Source organism: Eumetopias jubatus, unplaced genomic scaffold, assembly GCF_037043125.1.
Source record: "Eumetopias jubatus isolate StellerSeaLion01/CBP00866 unplaced genomic scaffold, mEumJub1_p1.0 scaffold_17, whole genome shotgun sequence".
NCBI lineage: Eukaryota > Metazoa > Chordata > Mammalia > Carnivora > Otariidae > Eumetopias > Eumetopias jubatus.
In genome coordinates, this window is record NW_028274823.1 from 8,463,927 (window position 1) to 8,478,510 (window position 14,584).

General features: G+C 51.2%; 1 protein-coding gene across 10 annotated transcripts in view; it reads left to right on the forward strand.

Annotated features, from left to right (window-relative positions):
* The window catches only part of CHST15 (carbohydrate sulfotransferase 15), a 77,652-nt gene that overhangs the window by 2,872 nt on the left and 60,196 nt on the right, over window positions 1-14,584 (forward strand). The window contains exon 1 of one of the 10 annotated variants that reach the window (XM_088019796.1): window positions 1,944-2,056. The exons of the other annotated variants lie outside the window; for them this stretch is intronic. The gene's annotated coding sequence lies outside the window, so the exon portion shown is untranslated. Of the gene's footprint in view, window positions 1-1,943; window positions 2,057-14,584 lie in introns of those variants that run through there. 10 annotated transcript variants of the gene reach the window in all.

Sequence of the window (14,584 nt, forward strand, 5' to 3'; positions counted from 1 at the left end):
AGATTAATCTCTGCATCTGGAAGGGGCAACATTTGCAGGGGAGGTTGGGAAGTGGATTGTGCTTATCTGGCATTTGGAGAAGAGCATGAAAGAAAGTCCAGATAAACCAGCTGGGCCACGGGAACCTCAGGCCCTTTGCACCTGCACTGTCAGAAGCTTTAGATTAGTACTGGGTTGTGATTAGACTGTGGTTGTCCAAGGCCATCTAAGGCCCAGTCGGAAATCGCCCTCGCAAGCCTAGGGAGAGAGAGAGGGGAGGGAGATGCTGGAGCTACCCTGAATAGGTGAACCCATGCCCCACCTATAAGGGGCAACTTTGACTCAGCCTCAGCCAGTTGGAGAAAAACAGACTTGCAGGCAGGTCTTGTTAATTTTCAAGAGAATTCTCAAGCGTGGATATTCAAGTGTGGGCTCAAATTCTAGAAGTGGAGTAAAAGATTGGGGTGGGTGCAGTGCCAGGAGGCTTGAGGCTTGACATCTGGCCCTGTGTCTGTTTAATGGGAGGAGTGTCCCACGGTCAGGGAGATGGGGCACATGATAGGACATGTGGCTCACACCCCCAGGGTCTCAGGGACTAAGAATTGGTGGGTGCCCACGTGCCTGTGGCCACGTACCAGGCTCCTTCACATGCTCGTGGGTCGTGCGCTCATTGGGTAGCTACTTGATGAATTCCCATCGCGTGGAAAGAGACTCTGTGCTCAAACTTTTCATACAATTTCATTGACCAAATAGATCCCATGGTGGAGCATCTGGGGATGGTACAGTGGTAAGACAGGCCTAGTCCCAGCCCTCGAAGGAGGGGAGCAGAGAGAAATGCCTGTACCAGCTTTTCAAATAAACCTCGAGCTGGGAAGGACAGTATGGCAAGAATAGTGCTGGAGGGGTTGGGTTGTTGGGGAGGAGTCTCCTTTTATAGATGTGGACATTGAGGCTCAGAGCAGTTGGCTGACTTGCCCAAGGTCACACAGCTGGAAAGTGGAAAGTCGGTTCAGGTCGCGCACTCCCGGTGGCAGGCAGCTCTCCCCTTTCCTGTCCACTTGTTTGGACCCCAGCCCCTTGCCGGGACCTTCATAGGTCCAGGATTGCAAAGATGCCATTTGCAACCATGTGTCAGAGATAGGAATTTTCTTAAATTCTAAAAGCAGAAACTATGTTTAAAAGTAGTAGTTGGCGCGGGAGTGTCATTTATGTGAGCAGCCAACCGGCGGGCACCTCTTTAGCAGCGTGTCATTTAGAAGTGATGCTTTCAGTCATTGTTGAGAATAATGCAACTTGTCTTCCCTTCCGCTCTGTGTGCTGGGAGGCTCGGAGTGATACTCACTTACTTCCATGGGTGATTTTGTTCCTGTCCTGCGAATCGGGAGATTGTGTTACTTAGCCGACCAGGTATTTGAGAGACGGAATGTTTTGACACACACAATGTATTTCTTTATTGTTCTCAAGTGCTAAGGTCTGATTTCCTTCCTGAGACGCCCGGGGAGAAGACGACCTGTGTTTTCACAGCACGAAACAAAGCATAAAGGGGGCAGTTACCTAGTTAGTGTATCCCATCCAGAGAGCTGGGAAGAAGAGTAAAGGTTTTGTGTTGATTTGGCCCAATACGGATTTTTTTTTTTTTTTTTTAACCTATGGGGATTGGGGAGGGAGACATTTGGTCACGACAGCGGTCATTTGTTGGGTCCCTACTGGTTCCCACCTGGCCCTGTGCCAGGCAGGTCAGGCAGGTATCCCCCTTTGTCTCAATTAGAGGGCGGGATCTCTGTTTGAGATCACACAGACCAAGTTTTCAGCCGTCCAGATGTACAGGCGGGAGGATGAAGAAAGGACAGCGGAGGTAGGAGAGAAAGGAGAGGGGGTGGGGAAGAAAACTGTGGCTTCCCCAGAAGGGAAAGGCGGGTGTGAGTCAGCAAGTGGTTAAGTCAGGGGGAGGTGGCCACGGACAGCAGGTTCTCGGTCTTGGCCGGTTTCAGAGGGGATGCGCGGAACCTCGAGCGGTGTCCCTTCCATCCGTGGCCGCGATGCGCAGCACACCCCCCAGGATTGGGCCGTGTGCCAGGTGCGTGGGGCTGAGAGGCAGCACGCAGCACCCAGAGAGCGTGGCAGGACCCGGTTAGCGGCTCTGCGCTCGGAGTGGTCCGGGGGGACTCCATGCCCTGGCCTGACGCCTGCTATCCTGTACGTGCGTTGACACCTGCCAGGTGCTTGGAGCAGTGCCTGGCACCCAGCAGGCACTCAAGAAACATTGGCTCTTGGGGTATTCTTGAGCTCTAGAGCTCATAACCAGGGACAGAGGATGTGTCTGGACTCCCTGAAATTGCATGGACAGCTTTGGATGAAGATGGGAGATGGGTCTGTTTCTGGGGGGCGGGGCATGATCTCTAGCAAATTCGACCTCAGAGGGCTTCTCTGACACCTCATAAGGCCAGGAGCCCCAGGACACCCAGATCCTATGTGGGTTTTCTTTGACGGGTTGCTTCACCTCCCGGGGCTGTTTCTTCATGTGTGCGAGGAGAGATAAACAGCCGCTTTCTGACCCTTCCACCTCACTCTGTGGGCAGGCTTTGGATCAGTTCAGCTGTGTTTCCACTTGTCACAATTAAGCAGGGGGCAGATCGGGCAGGTCTCGCCGGAAACGTGCTGGGGTAGCTTGCTTTTGAATGTTACATCTTGAGCCCCACTCTAAGCTTAAAGGAGTCCTGAGCAGGCTTGCAGGGGCCCCCTTGCTGGGGCAGGCTCTCTCTCCTTGACACCTATATTACATTTCTAGAACCTGTCCTGGTCCAGGCCTTTCGGGTCTCCGAAGAAAGTGAGGTTGGCAGATCCTCAGAAGCAGAGGGTGTCATTATAATGGAAACTTGGACGCTTTCCAGAATTGTGTTTGTGATGAAAATATTGAAGCAGGCAGCCTAGTCACCCAGGTGCCTGGAAGATACCCCAACATGGGCAAATAATTAGATGCAGACCGGGCACAGTTATTTTTTCCTGCAGTGTGCTGGAACCTGGTTGCTTCACATTTTCTCTTGAAATGGAATATGCTCCTACCGATCCATTTGCTCCCCGGGGCAAAAATGTCAGTGTTGGTCTGGGTGCGGGAGGCAGGGCCCTGAGGGGTGGTGGTTTGGCCCCTCCCAGGGCAGCCCTGGGTCTCAGCGGAAGTTCTGTCCTGTCTGCCATGCCCTTGTAGGGACCTGTCCCAAGGGCCTGGGCCTGTGGCACCTTTGCTACGAGCTTGGAAGGTTCCAAGCATTCCAGACTCTGGCAGGTCTGGGAAGGTGGATTATTGTGTCCTTCCCTTGCCAAAAGGGGCTGGGTAGCTCTCTCTGCCCCTCGTGCCACGTTCAGCCGGCACCTTCATATTTGCAGTGAGCCAGGAGTTTGGGGCCTCCAGGCAGACGTGCTTTTAGCCTGGGTGTTGAATCCCTTGGAGACCTTTGGAGGGACAGCACAGGTGGTGGGGTTGCCGTGGCACCAGACTGACCAGGGCTGGAGTCCCTCCTCTGTTTCTTTGTTCCATTACCGTGCCCCGGGCAAGTGGCTTAACCGCCTTGTGCCTCAGTTTGCCCCTCGGTAAACGGGGGTTAATAATTTCTACCTCGTATTGTGTTTTGAGTATTAGAAGTCGTACAACTTCGGGCTCAAGGGGTCTCCCCAAGTTGAGCTCCGCTTCCTGGCATAAAAGAATCCCCAAGTTGGTGGCACGGTGCAGGAGTTCTGAAACCTCTGGAGAGAGAAAGGGGAGGAGGAAGATGGGTGGAGTTAAAGATGTGGGGCGTTTGTCCGTGACTGAAGCAGACGTTGGGGGAGGTGGCTGGACTGGCGGGCAAGGGGGCGTCATAGTCCTGCACTGGGCAGTCGGGCCAACGGCGCCCCGCGCCCCCCGGTCACAGGCAGAGTGGGAAGGGTGCCGCTTTCCTCCTCCGCGGGCAGCTAGCAGGGCGGAAGGCCTCCTCTGGGTGTGAAGAGGCGCGACTGGGCTCCTCACGTCCAGGTCCTCCTTCCACACCTTCTGGGACAGTGTGGACACCGCCAGGTGTAGACACACAGGCAGAGTGCACTCCACGTGGAAGGAAAGATCAGGAGTGGGCAGGAAGAGCCCCTTGCTGCCGGTGAATAGTAAGTGCTGAGCCCAGGGCCTGGCCCTTGATGGGGGTTGACACATGGGGCCCCGTGAGGACGGGGGGGCATTGAGGTTAGGCAGCAAGGCCTGTCAGCTCTGTGTTGTTTTCTGCAGCACGTGGGAGTGATGGCAACAGTGAGGTAGTGATTAGCGGTGGGCTCCAAGGCTACCTCCTTGCTGGAAGGCAGTTCACATGGAGTGGAGGGGCAGGCTGACCAAGAGCCTGGCCAGGAGACCCTTGTCTGCCTCCTCTCGGCCCCCCGCCCCCCCCGGGACCCCACGGCCCCCGTCACCTTCAGGAAACCTTTGCCAGTAACGCATCCCATGTCTACCTCGTCTCCCCTGTGTGTCCCTTCGTCCCCCATCCAAATGTTAACTTCCTCCTCTGAGCTTCCGCACTCTACTCGGCTGAGCTCAGCCTTGAACCCATCCCACTAGTTTCCTGGGTGCGGTCTGGCTGCCCTAGCCCGGGGAGCCTCTCAAGGTTGAGGAGGGCGTCTGGGAGGCCTGCTCCTAGCTAGGTCCACACAGAGTTGGGAGAGACTGCCATTTATTGAACTCATGCATCAGTTAAAAGTGATTCTTCCAAAAGCCCGTTTTTCCTGGACTGTTAGGAACTTTACGTGGGCCCCTGGGTGTGCACCCAGACGACATAAAAGAATCCCCTCAATCTGTTAGCCCGGTACAGGAGTTAACGCTTGCCACTAAATTTTTGAAGGAGTCAAGAGCCTAACGTAATAAACTTGGATTTCCTGGCATTAGGTTTTTGGGCCATTAAACAGGTTTTTTTGTGTGTGTCTTGAGAGTCTTGGGGAGAAATGTTATGGAAATTTGGTTGGTGTTTCAGAAATATAAACAGGAGCCATCTACTCAGGGAAGAAATGTGGGGGCTGTTAGTGTTTCTTATAGCTGGTATAAATAGCCTGTCTTTAAGTTCCATGCGCCTTTGTTTGGAATGTAAATATTTGCATTAAAAATATAAAGTATATCCTGGCGTGTATTTATTGGGACCATAATTTCCAAGCCCCAAATCAGACTATTGGTCTACAGAGGATTAATTCCTCTGATTTGTGAACCTGTTTATATAAAGAGTTTTCCAAATGTATACACAGAGAACCATATCTGCTTGTGCACGTAAGGGATCTCCAGGATTATAAGAGAGAAGGGCTGCCCTGGGGAATCTGGACCCAGTGCTTCTGCTTCCCAACTCCCATTTCTGATCACGCGGTCTGTTCCATTGCAGCCACCCTGAGGATGGCCAAGTGTTGGCCCAGGTCCCATGAGATCGTCTGGCGTCTCTGTCCTCAGGTTCCTGGACATCCAGGCGGGGGGTTGGCTGCAGCTGGCTCATCTGTGGGTCCCGTAACCGGACGCTGGGTTTCAGAACCACAGTTGCTTTAGGACAATGTGGAGAAGAATGGGCGCTTGGTGTCCGTGTTGTGGTCTGGTGGAGGGAACCAGGAGTTCTCATTTCTGGTTCATGGTTAAACTCTGAGGGCCTCTGTCGGATGTCATCCTCGACTAGATTCTTGGGGACAGTTTGGCTTTCTCCTTTTACTGTGAAGAACAGCCCTGCTTTGTCAGATACTTCTGGAGGCGGAATATTACCACATAGCTGGTCTCTCTGCTCTTCTCCCGAGTGAGAGGGTGAGGGCTGCCGTTGGGCTGGGCCAGGACCTCTGTTCCGTGTGTGTGTGTGTGTGTGTGTGTGTGAGCGTGGGGGGAGTTGTTCTCAAAACCCTCTGTGGCAGCCCTGGATGGAAACCCCATCTCCCAGAGTCTCAACAAAGGGAGACGTGGAGATTAGCTGGCCTGTCGGAGACAGTCAACGTGGGTGGTGGGCCAGCCCCAAATCTAGGTGTGGCCCCCACCTGGCAACCTCTCCATCATCCCGGGGTGGAGGACAGAGGAGAAGGGGGCATGGGCATTCCTGGCCCCTGGTTGCCTGGTACCAGGGCCCATTTGTGCCTGCTTGTCAGACGTCCAGGGTCTTTCCCTTGGGTGGGGCCCCCTCCTCCTCGGACGCTGCACCTGTTACCTGAGCCCCGGACTTGGCTGAGGTAGCAGGGATCCTCTATCTTGCCTTCCCCATCTCCACCTTGCAAAGGGCCTAGTGTCCTGACTATAGGAATGTCAGGCATCCCTGGGGTTGGGAACTTTTCCTTTCTTGGGCTCCCTGGATGCTGAGCCCCACAGTGGGAGAGGAAGTGAGGGAGGGAGGTAGTCTGAGGGGGAGAGGCATGCAGAGCCGGGGTTCAGGCTCCCACACTGCCCCAATGGGCTATCCTGTTGGTTCTTACTTTGACCCATCCGTGAACATTCCTTATTGTCCAGGCTTAGAAATGGTGAGCCCTTAGGAAGGACCACTTCCCGTGTGTCTGGGTGTTCTTGAACTGTGGGAAACTCACGGTTGCCTTTTCTGTGGTCATCTTGAACCTGACCCACAGTGATGTGACCCTCCCTGCTTCTCTGTCGCAGCTCTTAATGAAGATCGTACGGTCGGTCCCTGGATGGCCCTGTGCGGCCCCGTAGTGGGCCAGGAATCCAAGTGCACTGTTCCAAAAGTCAGAGGAAATAGTTGCTTTTAGGACATGCTGAACTTGCCTAAGCAAGTTATCAGTCAGAATAAATTAGAGGAGGAAGAGATGCTCCAATTAATGAGAGTGGGAGCAGCCTGACATTTGTGTCATCCTAACTTTAAAAAGCTATTTGTACCCACTCCAGCAGTCTCTGTGAGAAATGAGATGCGGAGGGATATACGGAGAAGAGTGGGTACTCGATGTGACCTCCTCAGAAGCACCTTCCAGGCAAAAAAGCAAAAAAACAAAAACAAAAAAACCCCCACCTGCCCACAGGTCTCCTGTGGCAAATCCACAGATCCTTTACATTGGACAAAATTTGGCTCGGAGAATAAAAATGATGTATTAAAAGCTAGGTGAAATCTCGGTTGCCATTTGGGTGGTAGAAAGGAAATTTGCTTTCGGCTGTTAAAACTGAAATAAATTGGTAGAAAAAAATGCAGGCCTGCGCACATTTGAGTCAGCAGTGTTTTTGATTTATGGAAGAAGGAGATTTGCTCACTGAAAATCAGCTCTGTACCTTTTGGACCAGCCGTGAGGCTGCAGAACTCTTTAGGGAAGGGGTGTGTGTGCGTGCGAGTGGATGTGTGTGTGTGTGTGTGTGTGTGTGTGTGTATTTATCTTTCAAAGTTCTCATCTGATTTATTTTTAAGAATTATGCAACAGACTCTTTTTTGGTCCATTCAATCTAATCTTTTTTTAAACAGCTTTATTGAGATATAGTTCACACACCACACGTTTAAATTAAATCCACCCGTTTAAAGTATATAATTCAATAGTTTTGAGTATATTTACAGATATGTGCAAAAAGCAGCACCACATTCAGTTTTAGAACATTTCATCATCTCAGATGGAAAGCCTGTACCCATTAGCTCTCAGCCCCCCTCTGTGCTCATGCGCTACCGAGGAATCTACTTTCTGCCCCTATCAGTTTCTCTGTTCTGGACTTTTGTATGACTGGAATCGCTTAACGTGTGTTTTTTGTGACTGGCTCTTGCACTCGGCATCATGTCTTCAGGATTACCCATGTTGTAGCATATGCATCAGTAATACAGTGCTTTGGACATTCGAATCGGAGTCCGTTGTATGGATAGACCACTTTTATGGACGTATTTATAGACATTGCCTCCATCTTTGGTGTCTTATGAATAATGCTGCTATAAACATTCATGTACAAGTTTTTATGTGGACACGTGTCCACATTTCTATGGTTACAGTTTATGAGATATATTTACTTGCTCTTTTTTTTTTTACTTGCTCTTAATAATAAGATTCATTTACATTTTTACTTTTTTACTTTTTTCCCTGGCCCTCATGAAGGCTTCATTCTCAGATGGGTTTCTGTTCCCCCTCTGAATTGTCTGAATTGTAGAGCTTGGAAGGGCCTTCAGGGAATAGCCCAATTTTGTAGACGGGGAAACTGAGGCCCCAAGAGACCACATGGGGTCAGGATTGAATCCTGGTTTTCAGAGCCCATCCACTTGCCCTGAATGTTCTTCCTAAGCTCTTGGTAAAATCCCGGGGCGTCCTTTTGCGTGGCTTGGGGCAGACCATTGGTGACCACCTTGCCCAAGCCCACTGTTGTATCCCGCCGCTGCCCCCCCCCCCCGCCCCCGACAGGGGCCGGAGAGTGGCTCATCCGCCCCCAGCTGCCGAACCAGGACTACAACTTGTGGCGCCAGCGCCTTCTCGTTCTTCTTCCCTGCGGCAAGAGGAGGCCAACGCTTATCCGGGGAATAATTAAATTAGGAACCAATTCAGAGAATGAAATTTTATCTGATCTGGCTGAGCCCATAAACAAGGGGCTGTGGCTGTGACTTCAGGGTACATTATGAAGTTGTTTTTAAAGCATTACGGTGGGCCAGAGCATTGACTGAGTTGTGTGGGCCGGTGGGGGCACCTCCCGGGGGGTGTGTGGCTGGGGGATCATCCTGGAGTCTAGCGGTGTCGCCAGACCAGGTTTTCACACACTTGAGTCCAGGTGCTATTTAAGTTCTGATGCCGTAGATAGAAGTGTGTTAGGGCTGGAATGTTCTGGATGCTTCGGAAAGTCCATCTGTCAAGAGTCTCATGGATACATTCCATGTTGTTGTCACTGACATTGCCATGCACCTCTACACTGTAGCGAGGAGTGAACTTTGCAGGAAGCTCATGGGCTCTAAAGCAAGGTGCTGCATCAGAACCCCCATGGAGCTTTTCAAAAGAAATACACACGCTCCGGTCCTTCATCAGGCCTTCTGGGGTGGGCCCTGGGCATCTGTGCGTGTGCGTGCGTGTGCATGCATGTGTGGGCGCCGTGTTAAGCTTTTCAGCTGAGAACAATTGATGGAACTTAACAGTGATTATAATCATTCTTCTAATGAGAATTTCGAGTTTTTCCATGGCAAAGAGGGGGACAGATAATCCCGACAGTGATCCTCAGGAATGAGCCTTTTTTGTCCTCAGTCTGTGTTGGGACTTGGACGGTGACTCTCTTTGGGTTTCTTAACCAGATTCCCTGGATGTGACCACCGTACATTTTCCATCACTCTGCTGCTTCTGTGGATTGTAGATCCGTCTTCCTTCCCTGTGAACTGCCCCACGACCATCTCTACAGGGGCCCGGTCAGAGACCCCAGGGTCTCCTGTGGCTCTTAGCTGGTCAGTGCAGGAGTTGCTTCCTTTCCACGTGCTGCTAAAGGTTATTTATCCCTCTAAGACAGGAAGTATGCCTTACTCAAGGTTACCTTCCCAGGGCCTAGCCTATAGGAAAGATGGTTGGATGGATGGATGGATGGACAGATGGACAGACACATGGGTGAAGGGAAGAAAAGCAAGAGTACATTGGATAATTGAAAACCTTGACCCACCGTGTGGGGATGGCAAAGGTCTTACAGATTTCCTGGTTCATTTTCCCATTCTGCTCACGGCCCTTTTACAGCTGGGGAAGCCGTGACCCGCGGAGGTGAAGCGACTTGCCCCTGATTGTTCAGCGCCACTAATGAAGAATATTTGGGAGCCTGACCCTTCTACTTCCCCAGCGCTTCTGACTCAGGCTCTGTACCTTCCCTTAAGAGTCACTCGCCTGACTGAGGAATTGGTTTGTGCCTGACACTGTCCTAGGAGCTGGGAATGCAGCAGTAGCTGGACAGACCAGGTCCCTGTGCTCACGGAGCGTGTATTCTCCGGGGGAAAGGCAGACAGCGGACAGGTTCACAAGTATCAGAGAACAGATAGTAGTAAGTGCCCTCGACGGGCAGTGGCTGACTGGGTGATCAGGGAAGGCCTTTCCAAGGAGGGGACATCGAGGCTGATCCTTGAATAAGAAGGCACGGCCACCTGAAGCGCCAGAAGAGTGTCCCAGGCAGAGGGAGCAGCGAGGGCCAAGACCCCAAGAGGGGACCAGTTGTTGGGACCGGAGAGCTGGTCGGAGGACCTGGTTTCTAGCACCCATTCTTCTGTCTTCCTCCAAATTATCATCTTCGGCCGGGCCTTCTCCCTCGCTGTACATCTCGGGGTGAAGCACACTTGTCCGATGCCGGCTGGCCCCAGCCGCTGCAGAGTTTCAGAAACAAGGCCTAGTGGGAAACGGAGAGAAACCCCATCCTCCTTGTCCTCTCACTTAGGGTTTGGCTCGTGAGCGGAGGTTATTTTTATGTAAGCACATGCTTGCGGGCAAAGTCTTAGGGCGGGCAGCTGAAACCACACGCATCCGCACAAGATGGAAACAGTACCACGAGATCCCCAAGGTGAGCGCGCGGCTGATGACTTGAATTTGGGAGAGCTCCAAGCAGCCCTCTTGTGAGAGAGGGGACCCTTTGGCGGGGCGGTGGGGCAGAGCAAATTCCTTTGCTGGTGCGGCCCCTTCCTTGAGTGTTGCTTTTCTGCCTGACCTTGACCAAGGCCTGGGCCCTCCCTCAGGACTTGACTTCCTCTTGAACGCTCTCAGATGGAGGCTCTGCCTCCTTCCCCATGCTACTACCCTCCTGAGGTCCCTTGCCATCATCTGTTGCAACCTTGTTCCTTGAGGGCCCTGCCATTCCTGGTCCCTTTCTTGCAATTGTCTCCCTCCCCAGCCCAGGTTCTGCCATCCCCCAGGTACCCCTGAGCTCCATGGGAATGGCCTATTTGGTGCTCTGGTCCCCTGGATCTTCCACTTCTTCTCTTTCAGGATACTCTGGGCCTTGTGCACACCGGGAGCACTCCATGCAGCCTATAGTCAGTCCATGCTAGTGATAGGTTAATGACAGCCTTTCTTTTGTGGGAACCATGCCCAAGGACCCACTGGCCAACCGGACACATAGGAAGGCCTCGACAGACTATTTCTATCAGTTATTTTTGTAGACTTTAAATCTCTCTCTGGTCTTCCCTGGACATCCTTAAGGGTGTAACATTGCAAAGTTTTCCTATAAATGTTGTACATCTACAACATTTTGTACAACTCCATTTTATATTGTTTGTGATTAGTTTTAAACTCTGACAAAACCTAAATTTCCCTGAGTTTTAGTAAATGGAAAAATAACAGAAACAATTTTTTTTTCCCCTGAATAGCTTGATTTAGAATCATTCCAGATGTTCACTCAGTGTCTCTTCCCAAGTCCGCGTGGGGCTATCCCGCCTGGAAACTGTGACTGTATTGACATGTTGAAAACTTGCCGAGAATCCCCCTAATCTTTTGGCGTTCCTAGATGCTGCCTCATAATTTTATTGTAGCTTTTTATTTTGAAATAATTTTAGACTCACAAGAAGTTGCAAAAAATAGTACCGAGTTCCTGCGTACTCTTCACCCAGCTTCCTGCAATGATACCATCTTGTGTAACCACAGAACATTATCAAAACCAGGAGATTGACATTGGTAAAATACTGTCACTGAGCTACAGACCATATTCTGCTGCCACTTAATTTTATTAAATCTAGGGATCCACAGCACTTTAGAATTTCATAAACTTCAGTGTTGTCATTTATCTTTTAGACCGTCTTTGGATCTCTTCCAGTTGGCCACCAATTAAAATTAGTTGCCATTGGTCAAACGATACCAGAAGACCCGTGATGTGTGCATTTCACGTCCTCTGTACCCCCGTACAGTGCTCTGTGGGAGCATCACCCTTGGTGCGTGCATGTAGGCAGCCTTGGTCCCCAGATCTTAGAGATAAGGGGCCCTACAGAACAGTGTGTGATAGAGCCCAGAACAGGGAATCAGGAAGCTTGAGTTCAGATAATGGTAACCAGTCGTTGGGTGCTTGTGCTAGCCTTTATCTTTATTCTCAGCAATCTTTGACATAGACACGCTTAACACCCCCACTTACAGATGGGAAAACTGAGGCCAGAGAGGTTCACCCTGCCCACCTTCTGGCAGCTGGTGAAAAGTAGAGTGGGACTTGAAGCCAGGCGGTCTGACTTCAGAGGTTGCCTGCTCTTACCTTGTAGGGCTGCCTTCCTTGTTCAGGCCTTGACACTTCTGGTCCCAGTTCTCACTGAGTGCTCTGTGTCTTGGGCTGCTTACTTGATCTCTCTGAACCTCTTTCCTCAACTGTAGCATGAGGGGTTTGGCTGAGAAGATCTATCATGTCCCTTCAATTCCTCCCTCCCTCCCTTCCATGTTCCTTCAGTTTCTGAGTACAGTTGGTTGTACTGGTGAAAAACCAGTAGGTACTTTTAAGGTTGGGAAGATTCCTGCTGCCTACTTTAGTTTGATGGGAGCCTCAATTCCAAATGAATTATGCTCTAGTGTATTTTAATTAAACCATCTACAAGCTGATTTCTTAAAAATGCAAACTCCCCGTGCGGCATGTGTGTCTGAACCTCCCACGCTCAGCTGTGGGTCAGAGTGATGCTCGAAATAACCAGAAGGCATGTGCGAGGCTGCTCACTGTCAGCCTCATGGGCAGCATTAATTGTGAGATGCCACCAAAATGAGATACGGGGGCATTATCAGCAGATACTTCATTGATTTTGCATTCCCCACAAAGGAAGGTTAAAATGAAGCTTGTTTGTAAATGGTATTTAAACCTTGCAGTCCTGGGGACCCTTGTTGTAAAAACTGACAGAGCGGGGCCCTTGTCGAAGGGCTTCATTTTCTTTGCAGGTTGTGGAAGGAGCCCATCGCTCAACTAAGGTAAAGATTTTCCCATTTAAAGGGGCCAGAAGAGTGTAAGCTTCTGCCGTAAATTTCACAGAAGGGACCTCCACTTGAGGGCACGGTGGCTGGACTCTGGGATGGGTGTGTAATCGCATTAGTGTGATAAATTAAAGGGCCCGTATTGTTTAAATTGTCAGGCAGAACTCTATTAGAGGAGACGGTGCTATAGATCAGAGTTATGATAAATGGGCTCCTGGAGGCACCTTGTGCTAACCTCATTGCTGGTATAGAATGCCAGATGCTGATTCCGAAGCGCTCTGGGAAAGGTCCTTACTCAGACCCACGATGAGCTTACACCCAAGGTGTAATGCCATTTCTAGGTATTTGCTCTTTTGTGGTTTTGTGTCCCAGGAAGAAGAGAAGCTCTTCGGGCATGATTTCTCTTCCCTTTGAATCCTGATTACATAACTCGTAAGGTAGCTCTGCAAGCGGCCATATAATTTACAGGGCCCAGTGGCTCAGTGCAATATGAAATTGTGAGCCCCATCCTAAAAGATTCCTGAGAATTTCAAAACGGGAACAGCAGAGCATTAAACCCAGTGCAGGGCCCTGCTGAGCCTGGTGTAGGATGCTCATCCTAGACCGACTTAGAGCCACTTGTATGAATGGTCGATTGTGAGTGGCCGGAGGGCAGGGCTGCAGCTGTATCACCTCCGTGGGCTCTGCAGGGTCTAGTGGGGTGCCTGACCCCTGTGCACGCTCAGGAGAGCCTTGCTGAGCTGAGCTGGTTCGTGGAGCGATTGTCCTGGTCTGCTGGTGGGATCTCCTGTGGCTTTCTTGGGTTCTGAGTGTCCAGAATCTGGAAACATCTAGTGCTGTGCTCTTCAGAATGGACAGGCACAAGGGGCCAAAATCCTTTAAGGAAACTCACTGTCAGAAGCTCAGGTTACAGAAGAGACAACCTGAATGTAAAACCCTTCTAGATTGTGTGTGTGTATGTGTGTGTCTAAAGCTAAAATCCTGGTAACTTTTCACTGCACGGTATAAAAGGCTGACAAATGGTGATTATCCAGTGCACCTTAATGGATAATGTGTATTTGTTTGTGGCCCTGTGTCTCAGTCCCTAGAGGGGCGGCTGCTCTCTCTTGGCTTTTCATCTCTGGCATCCACTGCTTGGGCTCTGCCCTCTGGGTTGCGTGGAAGGCCCCTGGAGAGTGTCCAGGCTTTCAGGGCTACCCCACCGCAGGGCACTCTGGTCACTCCCCCGTGTGCGAAGGAGGAGGGCGGCCCAGTGCACCTCAGCTAAGGAACTCCGGGGCGCCCGGAGCATCCTTCTCTGTGGCAAGTGGCCCCAGGGCTTGGAAGGGCCAGCTCTCCTTTGTGTGAAGTCTTTGTTCTCTCCCAGCACAGCCAGCCAGGACTTGCACACGCTCAGTGGGTCCCTTTTTCTCTTAGGAGCTGGTGGAGAAGCAGAAACTAGCATCCGGGGCTGGCTGCCAAAGAGAGAGGAGGCTCCAGCAAAGGAGAAGCTGGCCTTCATGGGTTTTAAAATGGAACTGGGGCTCTGGGCTGAGGATTAAAGTGATTTTGTACCAGGAGGGAGTGTGGGGGTTGGTGCTGGGCTCAGAATATGTAGGGATAGCTGCCCAGGTCAGCTTTTCAGAGCCTCGTCCCTCGGGAGTTGCTGTGTGCTGGGGTTTTCTCCTTTTGTCCTTGATCTGTACAGAGGTCATTGGAGGCATGAGCTCAAAGCAGCCGGAGCTGAGCTCTCCTTCATCGTTACAAGGTGAAGGGTCTGCACGGGGCTGTGAGCTCGAGGAAGGAAGAAGGA